Source organism: Euprymna scolopes, chromosome 34 (assembly GCF_053919585.1).
Source record: "Euprymna scolopes isolate OS-2025 chromosome 34, ASM5391958v1, whole genome shotgun sequence".
NCBI classification, from domain to species: domain Eukaryota; kingdom Metazoa; phylum Mollusca; class Cephalopoda; order Sepiida; family Sepiolidae; genus Euprymna; species Euprymna scolopes.
Genome location: NC_136515.1, coordinates 41,173,530 through 41,189,729, shown reverse-complemented (window position 1 = coordinate 41,189,729; position 16,200 = coordinate 41,173,530). Strand labels below are relative to the sequence as shown.

Here is a 16,200-nt window from a genome sequence, read left to right as displayed (position 1 = left end):
GCCAACGGTTAATACTGGGACCTTCTGTTTCGTCCATGCTGTGCAACATTGTTTGTGCATGAGGGTTTGGGTTCATCAGGTCTCAACCAGCGGCGAGCACCTACACCCATCAACTTGCACTGTCACTACAGGAAGCGCCTTGTTCAGTATTGCTTTAGAGTTGGTGCTGGCGCCGCGGCTTCCTCCCCTTACCCCTTTCCCGGACAATTCTGTGCTACGTGGGCTGGCTTGTCGAATCGGTGACAGCGTCCTCGTTTCCGTGCTACATAGTCCGGGGTTTTCTTCGAACCGCTTCTTAAGTCTCTTGGCGAAGTGGTTGGGCCACCACATTTTAGCACCGTGGCTCTCTATGGGTGATTCCAGTGCGTCAAACGCTGCTGAGACCTACTCCACATTGTCCTTTAGGATGTTTCGGGCTCTAGCCAACAACTCCAACCCAAGCTCATTGAGCTTCGATGACGCCGGCAACAGCCGACTGCCGTAATCCGGGAACCAAGACAAAAAGACGTATGATAATATTCGGTCGCTTGCACCGCCGAAGGGAGCAAGAATCTTCTTCAGGTCTGCCAGGTAAACCTCCTCAGTCTCCCTTGACCAAGCCGACGTTCAGAGAATTGCCTCCAGGCAGCAAAAGGGTCCGCACCGAATGCTCCGTACAACGCTTGTTTTATCGCCTCCATTGTCGCCTCATCCCCGAGAGTACACGACATAATTCCCCTTAATGAGCCTCAATGGGATTACCATATCTGGATCCTACATTTTGCACAACTGGCAAACGCGCTCGGCCTTCTCCAGCTATGCAACCACAGAAAGACCAGCTGGGGACCTGACAAACTCTGGTATCAGCTTCAGGTCGAATCTGTCCAGTGTAAAATATGTACACCGGAATAGCTTGTTGTTGCAAAGAAAAAAGAGAGTTCAGAAAACGTCAGCTCACTGCAGCAGTGTCGTCAGTCGGTAATTTCCGTAAACTCGTTTTCACGTCTGTCCCATCTGCTCTAGTGGGCTGTTTTTATAAAAGACAAAGTCCTCGAAATTTGAATATTTGCATATGTGCGCGAAGGCACACGAGATTCTGCGAGACTGCATTGTTATATAAGGCCACAGGCGCCATCTTGGGCCCTTTTCATCATCATGACTCTGCGTCAATAAAGCGCACACCGAGGCCGTTTAAGAGGCAAACCTGCGTTCCCACAGTTTTCGCCTCAGGAAGTAAGGTCGCAGTTCTGTAATAGATACTGACGGCCGACGAAACTTTGCTGTTTCTGAAGAGTGCATTTCTCCCAGTTCAAAAAGCGAAACGGTTAAATAATTGAAAACATAGCAACTGTGTCTCCTTGACGGACATATTTTGGATAAAACTGACAAGTAGCAAGGTCCCAGCTTCTATCTTTTACCTTAATATCTCTTTCTCGAACTGCTAGACATTGGAATTCCCTTTTTTATCCACTTCCTTGACTGCAGTAATCTACAGAAATTCAAATGCAATGTGATCATGCATTTTCTTCTTCAACTCCCCACAGCCCTATGTTCGACACGAACGGGAATAGTAGCTTTTTACGTGCAAATAGCAATATGCGGCGATTCCAGACTCGCTAAAAACAATATTTTTTCTTCCTAAATATTCTTGTAGTGTCGAGACAGAATTATACAGATAATTTACTAGACATTAGAAATACTGAACATAAAATGCAAATTGATCAGAAAAAAAATCGTTAAATGTAAACATGTAAATAATAGAAACTACCACTTCTTTCTTTTTTGTTTATTCTTCATAGTTTCTAGTCAGACTTGCACCTGTCTCTCAGCGACAGGCAGCTCTTAACGTAGATTATTTTCTTCTTTTGATAATCTATTCTGTCAGACGCATTTTAAGTAATTTGCTGATTCGTTTAAAAGCAAGTAAAACAATGGCGAATATCTTATAGAAACAACTCATATGAAAAGTTTAATCTCGAAAAACAACAAAAATATTATGTGAAACTGAAGAGTGACGCCAAGAAATAACGGTATTTCAAATTGAAACGTGATCGTTATTTTTTATTAACCATATTTCGTCGTTAAGTACAGAACAATATGTTTTTTCAGATTACAATATTTTAAACGATTACAACAAAAAAAAACGACCGAGACGCGAATCTTTTATAGAGATAATAAAACAAAAATGATGGAAAGTCTTTATATATGTGTGATTAGCAAAAAATCCTTTTCATATTATTCGAAGGTAAATACATAACATTTGTTTACTTATGACATCCGTGTAACTTTCGCTACACTTAATTTGTCCTTTCGCATTCACATTCCATAAGCGACGTTTCTGACAAAGGGGAAATAATCGTTGTTTACTTATTCACAATCTATCTCTGTGACACTTAGTTTTGTTAAATGTTAACCTTGACGTAGTATTTTTAGCATCTTAAAGCAAGTGTCTTCATGTCTTATCTTGCGTGATTTCTATAAAATATATTTAATTGGAACAGACACCGGATAATGATACTTCAGAAATCATTATAGATTTTTACTATGTTACATGAAAATGAATCATCCAAACTTTCTGATCGATCAGACATTTTTGGCAAATATCTGAAAAATATGGAACCAATAAATTCAATATTACTAACCATCATTATAAAAACAAAGAAACTTGAAGGTAAGGTTAGAGGAGATATTCTGCTGAATGATGAAATATATTATAAGAGAATTTAAAACGGCAAAACTTTGGTACTTGAGAGGTCGCAATACGTATTTCCCCGACATTGAACTTAAAGATGTAGTTGGTACGGAAGCAATCCCATGGTATCGTTTTCAGTAAATTGGAAACAACAACGGCGTTGAATGTGATGGTTATGGCACCTCTGTAATAGCATAATTAAAACGGGAAGAAGAATTCTAAAAATGGTGATAGCACCTCTGTAATAGCATAATTAAAACGGGAAGAAGAATTCTAAAAATGTTCACAGCGACTTGGACAAAAATACGTTGATCTGCAAGGGTAAAATAGGCACACAAGAGAGTTGAAGTACGAACAGGAACGATACAGCTGTAGTCCTAAAGAAAACAACACTACAGCTTTATTTTAAAATTTTTATTAAAAGTCTATTCAGGTTGATTAGATAGTAGAGCTGGTAACTATTCAATGGACACGCCTACAGCTTCAAGCACTTTCTCGATACGGGTCCGTAACTGGGAGCATGCTTTTTATACAATCGCTGGCGGGACCTCGGCGAACATTCGGCGGGTGGCTGCAATCAGGCTTGCTTTGGTGTTATCCGAATTCATGTTGATGATGTTCTCGATGTATGACCAAACGAAGTAGCCCAGAGAGTCCTGATCTGAGAAGAAACGAAACAGTTAGAGAAAGGTAGATAGTCATAGCATATTTTCTGAAGCAAATCTTTGGTCTCTTTAAACTTGTGAACTAACGAAGAGTCCTGCCGCCATATTCCTGGGCCTGTTAGCGACCACCTGATTGTACAGAGCGATCACCACACTTTTCAGTACATTTTGGTGTTGACTTTTAAGTCGACTTCGAAGATGTTAGGGTAGAATGACGTGGCTCTCACTTGAAACCATACCAAATACCAAAACCGTAATCGTAAACTTCGTTGAACTTCGTTGAACTATGCCCTCAAGCGTTGAACAGCCCAGATTTGCATTTTCAGGGTGATTACAACTTGAATCGGTAGAGAGCATGGGTTTTACAGCGGCTCAATTCCGATCTCACTGGTTGACAATTGTGTCACTTTTTTTACATCATAGAAAGCTACTATTGCTCATCAAATTTGTATACAACTGGCCAACTTGTAGGTAGTCTGCAACAAGAAAAAGAAAATCGGTTTTCATCAAACGAAAATGCAATCGTGTCGTCTTTTCTAGAATGACAATTTTATCGATCTATCCAGGACATCACAAAATATTCGGATGATAGCATGGTCCTTATTTAGTATAAGTACCAACACATTATATGTCTATACAGTACCATTTGCAGTCACGCAGCGACAATAAGAAAACTGCGATGACATCAATTTAAATCTATCGTTGACATAATACATCCATTTAACTCCACCGTAAACATAAATCGCTGATGGATTCGCTTGGACATTGTATATATTTGAGTGCATCCATTCTCTTACACGAAAAAAAATGAGTAATTTAATTCGAATTTCGCATTCTACGTTTGTATATCATGGGTGTTTGTCAAATTTGAACGCACTTTAAAGGTAAAAGTTATGAATAATGTTTTACTTTTTGTAAAAGTAAACGTTTTCGAGAATCGAAATGATCAATAATTGACATCATATTCTGTAATAAAAGAAGTGTCCAAGAGGGTAATAAGATGGTGTTTATTCACAAACAGTTTTCACCATTTTATTATTTTATTATCCATCAAATGATAGATTACTTTCCTTAAGGTTGTTTACCAGTGCCGATTATGACGAAATTATCATTGAAGGCCTTTGTCAGCGACATGTTTCATAGGTCACTCCGTCCCGCAGGACACATCTCTGAATCTGAAGACAATCCTGTAAAACATCTAAATAGTAAGATAAAATAAACTTACAGGAAAGATTAAGTATGATTGATTTATAATCGTCCATAAAGATTAACAATGATTATCAGTGAAAATAATTTATCTTCTATTGTAAATTTATAAAGAAATTGTTCGACATTTTATCGCCAACGATTTGCTGGTCAGAACGGATTAGATTGAATCGCCCAGAAACATTAGTTGTTTCCGCGATTTTGTAGACTGTCCTGTTATACTGCAGTAAAAAGCTCTATTTTACATAGAGATATCGGTATTTTATAGATACTACATACGTTGGCTCACCGGATATCATGAGTTCACTAAAGATAAACAACGTTGATCCCTGACATTATCAGGCCGATCATGATTTGAAGTTTTATGTATTTGGTATACATGAATGAGCAGCTTTGCAGAGTCCTATATAAAAATTGGGCAACGTGTGGTATTTGTAGACTCCCTCGGATCTTAGATATATCCTTAGAATAAAGAAAGTAGCAATGGCCAACGACTCTTTATCTGAGAGTACATCTTTCAAACTCCTTGGCCTAACGTTCACAGGAAACATGAGTTGGAACAATTACATTGAAGGCATTGCCAGGGCCACTGCAAGAAAGGTGGGCTCTCTCTACCGTGCTAGAAAACTACTAACACCTGAAAGTATCCTGTACCTCTATAAGGCCACCATTCGCCCATGTATGGAGTATTGCTGCCACATCTGGGCTGGTGCATCTGCTACTAGTCTCTCGCTCCTTGACAAGGTTCAAAAGAGAGTCGCAAACCTGATAGGCCCTGAACTGGCATCTAAGCTTCAGCCTCTGTCCCATCGACGAAATGTTGCATCCCTCTGCCTTTTCTACAAGTATTTTAGTGGTGAATGCTCTGACGAACTGCAATCACTTGTGCCCCCACGACGTGAGCACCCTCGACAAACCCGACAGGCTGCTAAATCCCACCCCCACACTGTAGAGATCCCTAGATGTAAAAGATCTTTTTACTCCAATAGTTTCTTCCCCAGAACCGCTAGACTCTGGAATTCCATTCCAGTCCCTGCTTCCCCAACAGTACTGACGTGCAGAAGTTCAAGTGTAACGTGAACCGACACCTTGCTGCCCAAATCCCTACATAGTACCCCAGTAGTTGTTGCCCCTGATAGTAGCCCCTTACACCAAAGTGGCAATTTGCCTTGTTTGGGGTGAAAATGTAATAAAAAAATTTTAAAAAAAAAGTAGATGGTGTGTATCAGCCGATAGGAAGGAAAGTAATGTAGGAAAAAAACTCTGTTGAAAAATAAAATTGGATAAAAACAAATGTCTACTAGCACTGTAAGGCAATCGTCTAGTAAGGGGTTTACACACTAAACACCTCTTAATCTTGCACGAAAGTAGTAAGTCATAGAAAACTGTCAGTGCGAAAGCTTATCTAACTGAAGATAGCGAAATATAATAATTCATATTCCCTAAAAGCCACTCATCTAAGTACTAATCAAACTCTACATTTCGATGACGTGAGAGAACATATTTTTACATTGATAACATTTATAGTAAGATTTTCTTTTGATTTTTCATTAGAAAGATTAATATATATCCGAACAAGAAAAAATAAACCGAAGATACAATCTCACCTGCTTTATTTTGAAAACTTTTACATTAATTCCATTCATAAAAAAAGAAATCACTTTTTTTCATTTTCTAAAACATTTACAAATTAAATTTTTATTATTTTTGGTTTATGTTTTTTTTATCTTTACTGAAAGCAAAAATAAAACAAGAAACATATTTAGCAAGCAAGTTAATGGACGATTGAAAATAAAATGAAACATATAAAGACAGAAAAGACGAGCAATAACACGAAAAGAACTTCACATGAAAAATGTAGATCAATTTTAATTATTAAAAAGACATCTAAATGGTTAATGCACAGGCCGACTTTCCAGGCGATTTAAGGTAGCTACACGTTTCTCAATTTTATCGAAAAACAATCAATCACGAATGCAAGAGTACCTTACTATGAGGTAGACTATTACGAAATAAAATAAAAATATATTATCACTTAATATTTTATCTATATCTGAAGTTGATTTTTACCTTCTCCCGTGTTAGTAAATTACTTACACATGAGAGTATCATCTACTTTGACACGCGTGTGTATTGGGTATTGCTGTCACATCATTAACGGCGCATCTATCCTCGGTCACTCCCTCTTAGACAATATCTCAAATCTAATAGGGCACGCATTAACAACCATGCTCCAACCCATACCCAATCAACGCAGTGTTGCACCCCAGTGTTTGTTTTATAAATACTTTAATGAAATGAACTCTTACGAACTCATTCAACTTGTACCTCACTAGACGGACCAGCCCAACAGGAAAATCAATCCTTTACTAGAACATTTCCTTAAATGCCACAAAATATTCTTTGAAATTCCGTCAGTGTTTCCTAGATGCTTTTATCTGTACTAGCCAGCAGAAGTCTTAATGTACGCGGGGCGTGCAATAATTAATGCCCCTGATCCACTTCCCATAGCAGTAGATCTACGAACCTTGGCACAGTTATTAGTCTTTCTCGACATAAGAACCACGCAGAGTTATGCATCTCTCCTATCGTTTGAGGCAGCTCTGGAGACCATTTTTGTAGACCACCCCAGGTTGGTCCGCCAACCACGACGTGACTTCAGAAATCAAGGCTGCATCATCTGGGAAACGCTTTCCTTTCAAAAACAACTTCATCGTTGGGAATAGGTGAAAGTCAGAGGGTGCACGGTTACAGGAGTAGGGAGGATGGGGAGGATTTCATAACCACACGCCCGTGCTTCTGATCTGGCGACATGCGTGTTGTGGACCGGGGCGTTGTCCTGCAAGAGGTGGGTACCTTTGCTGATCTTGCCTCACCTCTGTATTTTGACAGCTTCCCTTAATTTCCTCAAAAGTGAAGCATAATAGCTCTTGTAATTGTGGTATCATTTGGCAGGAAATCTGTCATCACTACTCCGCCCTGGTTAGAAGACTGTGAGCATGACATTGCCAGCGGAGGGCTGCACCCTTGCCAATTATGAGGTGGTGAGTCCAAGTGCTTCCAATGCATTGACTGGGCTTTGGTCTCTGGATCATAGTGATGGACCCAGGTTTCATCCTGTGTAATCAGTCTTTTGCAAAACTTTGACTCATCTTCCTGGCACATCTCCAAATTCATTCTCGAGCACTCGACGCGTTTTCGCTTCTAGAATGGTGTGAGCAACCTGGGAATCAATCTGGCAGACACCTCATGCATATGCAAATGGTCATGAATGATAGTTTCCACAGACCATGTACTAATCTTGACATTTTGGGCTATTTGGCGAATAGTAATGCGCCGATCTTCCAAAATGGCAGCCTCAACTTGACGGACAGATGTTCCGTCAATGGCAGAAGGGCGGGTGACTATGTCTGGGAGCTCTTTCCATAGACTTCTGGCCATGTTTGAATTCACGATGCCAGCGTTTTATAAGATCATATGGTGGGGCATTATCACTATAATTTCTTTCATTTCATCAAAAGTCTCCTGTGGGGTGCGTCCTTTCAAATACAAAAACCGGATCACTGCTCGACATTTAACAGGCTCCATTTCACACCTGACTCAGTTCAAACACCTGTAAAACAGAAACCGCAATTAGTTTAGAGCTGTAATTTGCCAGATAACCTGTAGAGATATAAATCATTGCACATGCAACATTTCAGCTAGATCAGACAAATGAAAGTTGGTCAGGAGCATTACTTATTGCACGTCCCTCGTAATCTGATTAGACATCATTTTCTTACATAGTCCCTTGTAGACATGGTTATGTTTAACTGGCAATATGCTTTATTAAAAAAAGAATGTATGTTTGCATGTATATATATATATATAGTCATCCACATACAGTACTGTTCGCTGTTTCACAGCTTATCAGTGAGGTAAGACAAGCAACTACTTCAAGCCAGGATCGAAACCTAAGCTCAGTAATAGAAAAGAAACTTTTCGCATGAAAGTTTTGTTTAGAGTTATGAACACATATGGATAAGAAAATTATTGATAATGGATGTAGGTAGACGAGTTTCTGTTGTGAATGTTTACAAATGTACCATAAAGTGAATCTCAACCGAGAACTTGCCATGAAAAGAAAGACAGGATAGAGAAAGACTACCAATGTCTCTGTTGCGAGATAGAAGACAGAGAAGCCAAGTACATTTCCGATTACATCTCTAAGTCGGCTTTGATTTATGAATTTCACTATTTTTAAGCATGAGTACAGTTTTAAAAATCTATTGAACTGGCGTAAGATTCTAAATCTAATGTACATTATTACATAAGTAAGGTGCATTCGGTCTATTCCAAATCTGTCAATAAACCGTGTTTTTAATTGCATACCAACTTTACAAACATCATATTATCATATTTTATGAAATTCGTTAGTCTAGCATATATTTTATGCATTAAAATAGATTTTGATGGTGATATTGTATTTAAGTGTGAAATAAGATATTTGTCAGTCTGTCATTCGTTTGGTTGTTTTAGGCATATCAACCTACAGTGAATCAGTTAAAGTAAAAATCGATTGATTTTCTAGATATTCTGTAGGTACCTCCAACATGCACCACAGTTTTAACCTCCCCCTATATGTAACACGATGTAATTGTAATTTAATTTAATATTATCATCCTAACTTTTTTACCATTTAATAGAAAAAGCTTCAAATAAACTGCTAATATTAAAAAAAAATGTTTACAGCATACAAAAATAATGAAAATGCGAGACAAAAATCGTGTTCACATTATCGACGCATTAAAACAACGTTCCTATGTAGTGACGTTTTTTTAAGCCGTTCACACATCCATGTTTTAAAAATCTAGTAAAAATCAAATAATAATAATATTTTCCTGAGATCTTCGATATTCAATCATTATTAAATAAACTTCCATATTAAAAGTAGGTTTTGATAATTATATTAGCGGAAATTTTTTTTAGGTTTTTTACCCCCCCCTATATTTCATGGTCGGAAAACTAAGCTAAATAAATGTGGGTTAATAAAAGTTTCAACATTTTTAAAGATGAAAAGATCAAATAAAAAAATAGTAATTTATATATATATATTGAGATGCAACTTTGAGGTAAGTGAAATAAATAACAGGATTTATATATATATATATATATATATATATATATATATATATATATATATATATATATATATATATATATCCTGCTATTTATTTCACTTACCTCAAATGCAGATAAAATTGGACATTAAAAAAAACAACACTTTCTGGATAATTTTTTCTCGGTAATATAATTATTCGAATTACAGCAACAAAAAATTCTAAAGTATAATTATTTTTAAAAAGCTTTAAATGATATTAAGTCAAATATTATGCGATATGAAGTTTAAATGGATTTTTAATAACAGCTTTCTAATAATAAAAAATATATTCATATAAAAGAATGTAAGACTATTGAGATCATAAAAATTGTAAATCTAAAATCAATCTAAAGAAAATTTGTTTTGATTTTATTATTTAAATTGATAGAGGGTTGTTCTTATGTTTGGCGCTTTTTTTTTTCAAAAATGTACGGAGGTTTGTAAACAACATTATTTTTTAAATACATGTGTCAACAGAAAACGTTAAAACTAATGTTATTTTATTAACTCTAGTCTGTGTAGTTCGTTAATAAAAATGTATTTGTTTTACAAAACGTAAGTTTTATATTATTTTTATCCATAGCAAAAAAAAACGTAACTCCATTAATAATCATAACGGGAACGCTTATCTGTAGAAAGTAACACAAACACAGAAAATGATGACGTCACTATTAAAATGTTTACTATTGACGTTTTACACATCGTCGTGGAGGTATCTAATATTCTGATTTAATTTCCTTTGAAATAATGTGTGTTAAGTATCAATTAATAAATATTCACTTAATTGTAGGTACTTACACTATGCTAAAGTTCTTTGGGAGTATGATATGTAATCTATCCCGGTTAACGTCGGCATGTTAAAATTTGTGATTTTGCTGGTAGATTGGTGACTGATAATAGACTTCAAGGGGTTAAGTTTTGACATATGTCAAACGTTGTATTTAGGGTCAGTTCGTATGAAAAAAAAGACGTGAAAAGAAAGAAAGAGATCATGAAAAAGAAAGAGAGCAAGTTATCTTTTGGCTTGCGTGCAAGTGCAGTCTAGATTTGGATATGTCTAACTGATGAGTCCAAATGAGGACAAAATTCTAGCCATGACATTCCGGGTCGTTGACTATTATGACTTTTGTGAGCTTCGAGTTGTTGGCTGGAAATTATTATACACTACGTATCAAATTATTAACGAATTAATTTTTTTTAATATTTATAGAACGAGTGAATAAAACTCCATGAAACTTTGAGAAAGTGCTTACATTACTATTCAGCTACTCCAGTCAGAAAATAAAATTGTGTAAAGCAGTATTAGCGAAACTATGGCAGAAAATATGAATATTAACGAGGTTGAGAAAAAACACAATATACTTTAACGTGTTTTATGAAATAATTTGCAAACATTAAATGAAGTATTAAAAATGCTTAGAACACAATAACTTCATATTAATTTCTACGTTGACCTAATTAGTAGGGGATATGCGATCCTTTTTATGATTGACTTGTAAAAGATGTTGGTCCACAGAATTAGTCAAATTTGTGATTTCCTCAACAGTTATTCCTCACGATACCTCTTGTAGAGCATCTCACATCTCACCTTTGCTCTTAAATTGGCGTCCACTTACATGGAGGCGTCGCTTCATGATACTCCAAAGGTTCTCAATTAGGTTCAATTCTGGTGAATTCGCAGGCCACGCCATCTTTCGTAGCCCAGAGATCCCAAGGTGTTGCAAATACTCTTTGCTTTTTTGTTCTGTATGCAGAGGAGCATTATCCTGCATTTATGCAGGATAATGCTCCCTCGCATGCAGCAAACAAAAGCAAAGAGTATTTGAATAATGGTTCTCCTGAACGTCAACCGTTGCTTCTTCAACTATGGTTCACAGTGCTCATTCAGAAAAGCTATGTAAGCATTTGATGTCATTTTTACGCCTCCTGGGAATTTGTATGGGACAACTAAATTACCTCCGATAACCCCTGCCGAAATCATTATCCCACCACCACCTTTTTGGCGCCTTAACCGCTGATGACGTTGTCGTTCATCTTCGACCCATCCCTTGCTCCAGTCATCTGGGCCATCAAGAATGACACGCGTGTCATCCGTGAACAAAACTTTGGAAAAATCCGTTTTCACGTTGTGATTTGTCCATTTCAATCGGTTTTGTATGTGATGTTGCTTTAATGGGGGCTTTGTAACAGGCTAAAAAGACTTTGCCACTTATTTCAGAAGGGAACATCGAGTACTTTTTGAGACATTCTTCAATCCGGCTTCGTCAAAGACTTAGCGACTTGTCTGCCCAGGCTTCTTAACTACTTCACCTTTTATTTGGAGTAGAGAACGGCGTGAGACAACTCTAGATTTACCTTTATCACCTTTCTTACGTAGGTTTCTGGACAAAGTTCTTCACAGTTTGATGGTACCTTGCTATCATTTTCTACATTGCGAGGGTAGTTTTACCTTTTTCTACCTGTTCTGTAATAGTACTCTTTTCAGAAATTCTCAAACCATCTTTACGACCCATTGCTTAACGAAACAAAGTGCCTCTTAATAATTTGACACACCTCAAATACTGTGGATTCAGTAATTACGATGGCAAGTTGTTTACATTGCGCGGAACAGTACGAAAATTTCACAGTACGCGTAGCGCAGCATTGCCAACGGTTCTGAACCTTTTTATACGAAACTACCGGTAAGTTCCTAAAGCTGGTAAACAAATGTTATCTCGTTAATAATTTGACACGCAGTGTAGAATCCCTAAGATTCTACAAATTTTCTTACTAATTGCTCGCTAGGTTAGCATGTTGTATGGCATCGTCTATGCTAGTATAAAATGCCTACTTCTGAGACATCAGCGTGGGTTACAGCTTGGTTGGATGATCACATCCTCTGTTCGAGACATAGTCAGATTTCGCAGAGGTTTGCTTGATTTGTATTATTTGATTTGAGTTATGTGTAGCGTTGTGCTCTTGCTTATGTTGCGGATTACTCGGGTTTCGAATTTCGCGTTCGGTTATGTCTAACTTATGATCCCAAATAAGAGCAAAACTTTAGTCTTGAACTTCCGGTCTGATGGAAGACATGGCCCTTGTGAACTGCGGCGTAGTTTCGCTGTAGAAATAAATGTTTGAAAATACTTTTTCAAATATTTTTCTTATATTATACTCCTTCAAATCTATGCCTCAAGCAAACAGCATTACTCCAATATATATATATATATATATATATATATATATATATATACATATATATATATATATATATATATATATATATATATAAGTCTATTATTAATTTCTTGGACCGCATCACTATGAGAGAAAAACAAACAATATAGTACGTCAGAAAGAAAACTGTGACGCCTTTAAGTAATATTTCTCGTATTTAATGGTCTACAAATGTAAGGGCAGATTAACAGAAGACATCACATAAAAAATTAACGTCAACGTTTACAGCATAAAAATTTAATGGGTGAGAAGATGGAGAATGACAAGGATTGTTTCTGAAGGAAATTTTCGGCAAGGTGACAACTTAAGTCATGAGCCAGGGAAAGCTTGTGATGGATTACATTCGCCATATTCGTGTAATTAGAGCGATGGGCCAGTCAGAATGGTGTGCATATATCGTCATAAATTCCTAATAGAGTTCAAATCTGGTGACTAACTAGCAATTATATATCATCAACGTTATTTTAAGCAAATAATTTCCTTTTAATTCTAGCGGAATGCTTGTGATTATTATCCTTTTCGGAAATTCTATCAGGAGGTAGTTAAAATTACTCAATAGAAGCGATTAAACATTTTCGCAGTATTTTCTGGTATTTTCCAGCATTAATTTTACCGTCAATTATTGACATTTTACCAAAATCATTTTTCCGATAATATAACCCAAAATCATGATATTGCTATTATCAAATATTCCAGTAGACATAGTGCTGTGTGATAAATAAATCTTACCGTCCTTTCTGTCACACATGAGTTTCATTCGTCTGTAGTAACTTTTCCTAATACAAGTATTGCTCATCCTTATAATCCCTGAAGGATTTAAGGCTATCATCTCTGTGTCGTTTCTAAAGGAGTGGAGTCTTCTTTGTTGTATGTGATTTTGAACTTTCAGTGTAGATCGTGACTAATTTTACGCTTGGAGACTTTAATGCGTGCTGCACACCAATGTTCCCACAACTCTTCTAAAGTAAACATTATATTTTGCTAAATCTTGCTGATCTCGAAGTAATTTTCCTTGTACCATCTGTTCAATATTAGTTTTTAACGCTGTTACTAGTTTTAAACCTCATGATGAATAAAGCAATTGAAGTAAATAAAATATTCAGTTTATTTTTTATAAAAATTGGTCTCTTAATGTCACCATGTTTCCAAAGAGAACTAAGTTGTTTTATTTTTTTTTTGTTAATATACATTTTTTCCACTTTTTTCGAACCTTCTCGCAAGATGTTCAATAGATGTTAGTGTTACCTATAGTTATCTTTAACTTTATTAGAATATTCTAAAATATAACAATCATAAATATTAAGACAATGTGCATTGTTTCACCTTAAACTTTCATTGTACGTATACGTTTTTCAGTTCCATCCATAGCCTTGAGCCCCTAAGGGGCATAGGCCATCTGCAACTTTGTAGATGCATTGGTAGCGACTGAGATTTTTTTACGAGGTGAGGGCGCTGGCCAAACGCCCAACCTTTCCAGAAGGTAAATGCAGTGCCTAACCTTCCCAAATGGTCACCCATCTGGTAATGGTCAGTTTCAACGTTGCTTAATTTTCGTGATCTGGACAGAACCGGTGTGTCAACGTGATTGTGCCGTACACGTCTTTCAGTTGGTAAAATAAAAAAAAATGCATTTATTTTTACCATTATAAGAATTATTAAAATTCGTAATTATTTTCTAATATTAAATAGCTTTAAAAACATTTAAAATTCTCTTTGTTTGGGTGTTTAGGTACATAAAAATACAAATCTTACGAAATGTATATGTTGAAGAGAAATAATCAAATAATTAAAAGCAATACAAAACTTTCACTGCAACAACATTCAATATGGCTGAACAAAAAAATAAACCGTCACATGTGTTCTATTATCTTCAAGACGTAGCTGTGTGCATAACCAATGAAGAGAAATAATCAAACGGTTAGACAAGTGTACATACCTCGCTTGCCTCAATCTTTATACTCCATAGCAAAAAATAACCAGAACCATGGAGTGTTAGCTAAGAGTAAAATCCGAACGAGGCGTTCTCTTTTTTTACATTGGAAGAAAAAAAAGAAAGTACAAAGGGAGATATTCCCTACATAATTTTCTTGGAACAAGGGCAGATAACTCTTTAAGAATGTCGGACATTGATATTTAAACACTCGTCCTCAATTGCAGACAGTCTAAATCTCCAGTTATTTAAGACCTAACAGTTCTCTGAGCTTCACAAACTGTATGCTCATAAGTCCTTTTGTTAATATGTCTGCTACCATGTCTTTACTCTTATAGTACTCCAGTTTAACTGTGTTCTTTTCAACCTGCTCTCAAATATAGTGGAATTTAATCTCAACATGTTTGGCCCTTCCATGATACTGTGGATTCTTTGTCATGCTTATTTTTGACTTATTATCCTCATAGATAAATGTTGGTGTAACTGAGTTTCTTAATAAAGCACTTTGAAGGCGCTGCATCCAAACAGCCTATTGTGTTGCACTTGCTAATACCATGCATTCAGCTTCATCTGTTGACAATGCAACACAAGTTTGCCTTTTACTTCTCCAGCTGATAGCAACTCCACTTAATTTAAACAAATAATCAGATGTTGATCTGCGATCATCTAAATCACCAGCCCAGTCTGCATCTGAGTACCCCTTGAGATTGGTAGCTTTCTCCTTGTCATACAATAAACTGTATCCGCGTGTACCATTTAAGTAACGAAATATATGCTTTACAGACTTCCAGTGTTCCACTGTAGGCTGAGAGTAGAATCTTGCAACATTTCCGACATCATAGGCAATATCAGGTCGTGTCCTTGTTAACAAATACAGCAGACTTCCAACTGCTGATTGATATAATTCTTTGTTGACCAGATTACTTACTTCAGTTGTCTTCATTAATTTTGCCCCTGCATTAATTGGAGTTGATACAGGTTTTAAATTTTTCATCTGGAATTTTTTTCTGCTGTATATGTGCAATCCATATTTTCCCTGATTGAGGATAAACAACCTTAACACCTACCAAATGATGCCGTTTTCACATGTCCTTGATTTTGAAAATTTTCGATATAGTTTTCACAAAATCTTGAATACGAGTTGGGGATTTGCTTACCACAACTATGTCATCCACATAAACAGAAATGATAAAGATTTCTCCCCCTGAAGATTGTATGTAAATACAGGGATCATACACCAACTGCTTGAAGTTCAACTTTTTCAACTGAAAATCCAATGTTTCATTCTAACATTTTGTGAGATTGCTTCAAGCCATAGATGTTTCGCTTCAGTTTACAGACAAGGTGTTCTTTTCCTTCAACCCCTCAGGTT

General features: G+C 36.4%; 1 pseudogene; it reads right to left on the bottom strand.

Moving 5' to 3' along the window:
• Window positions 1-15,357: 15,357 nt before the first annotated feature.
• LOC145259242 (uncharacterized) lies at window positions 15,358-15,822 on the bottom strand (annotated as a pseudogene).
• Window positions 15,823-16,200: the final 378 nt, after the last annotated feature.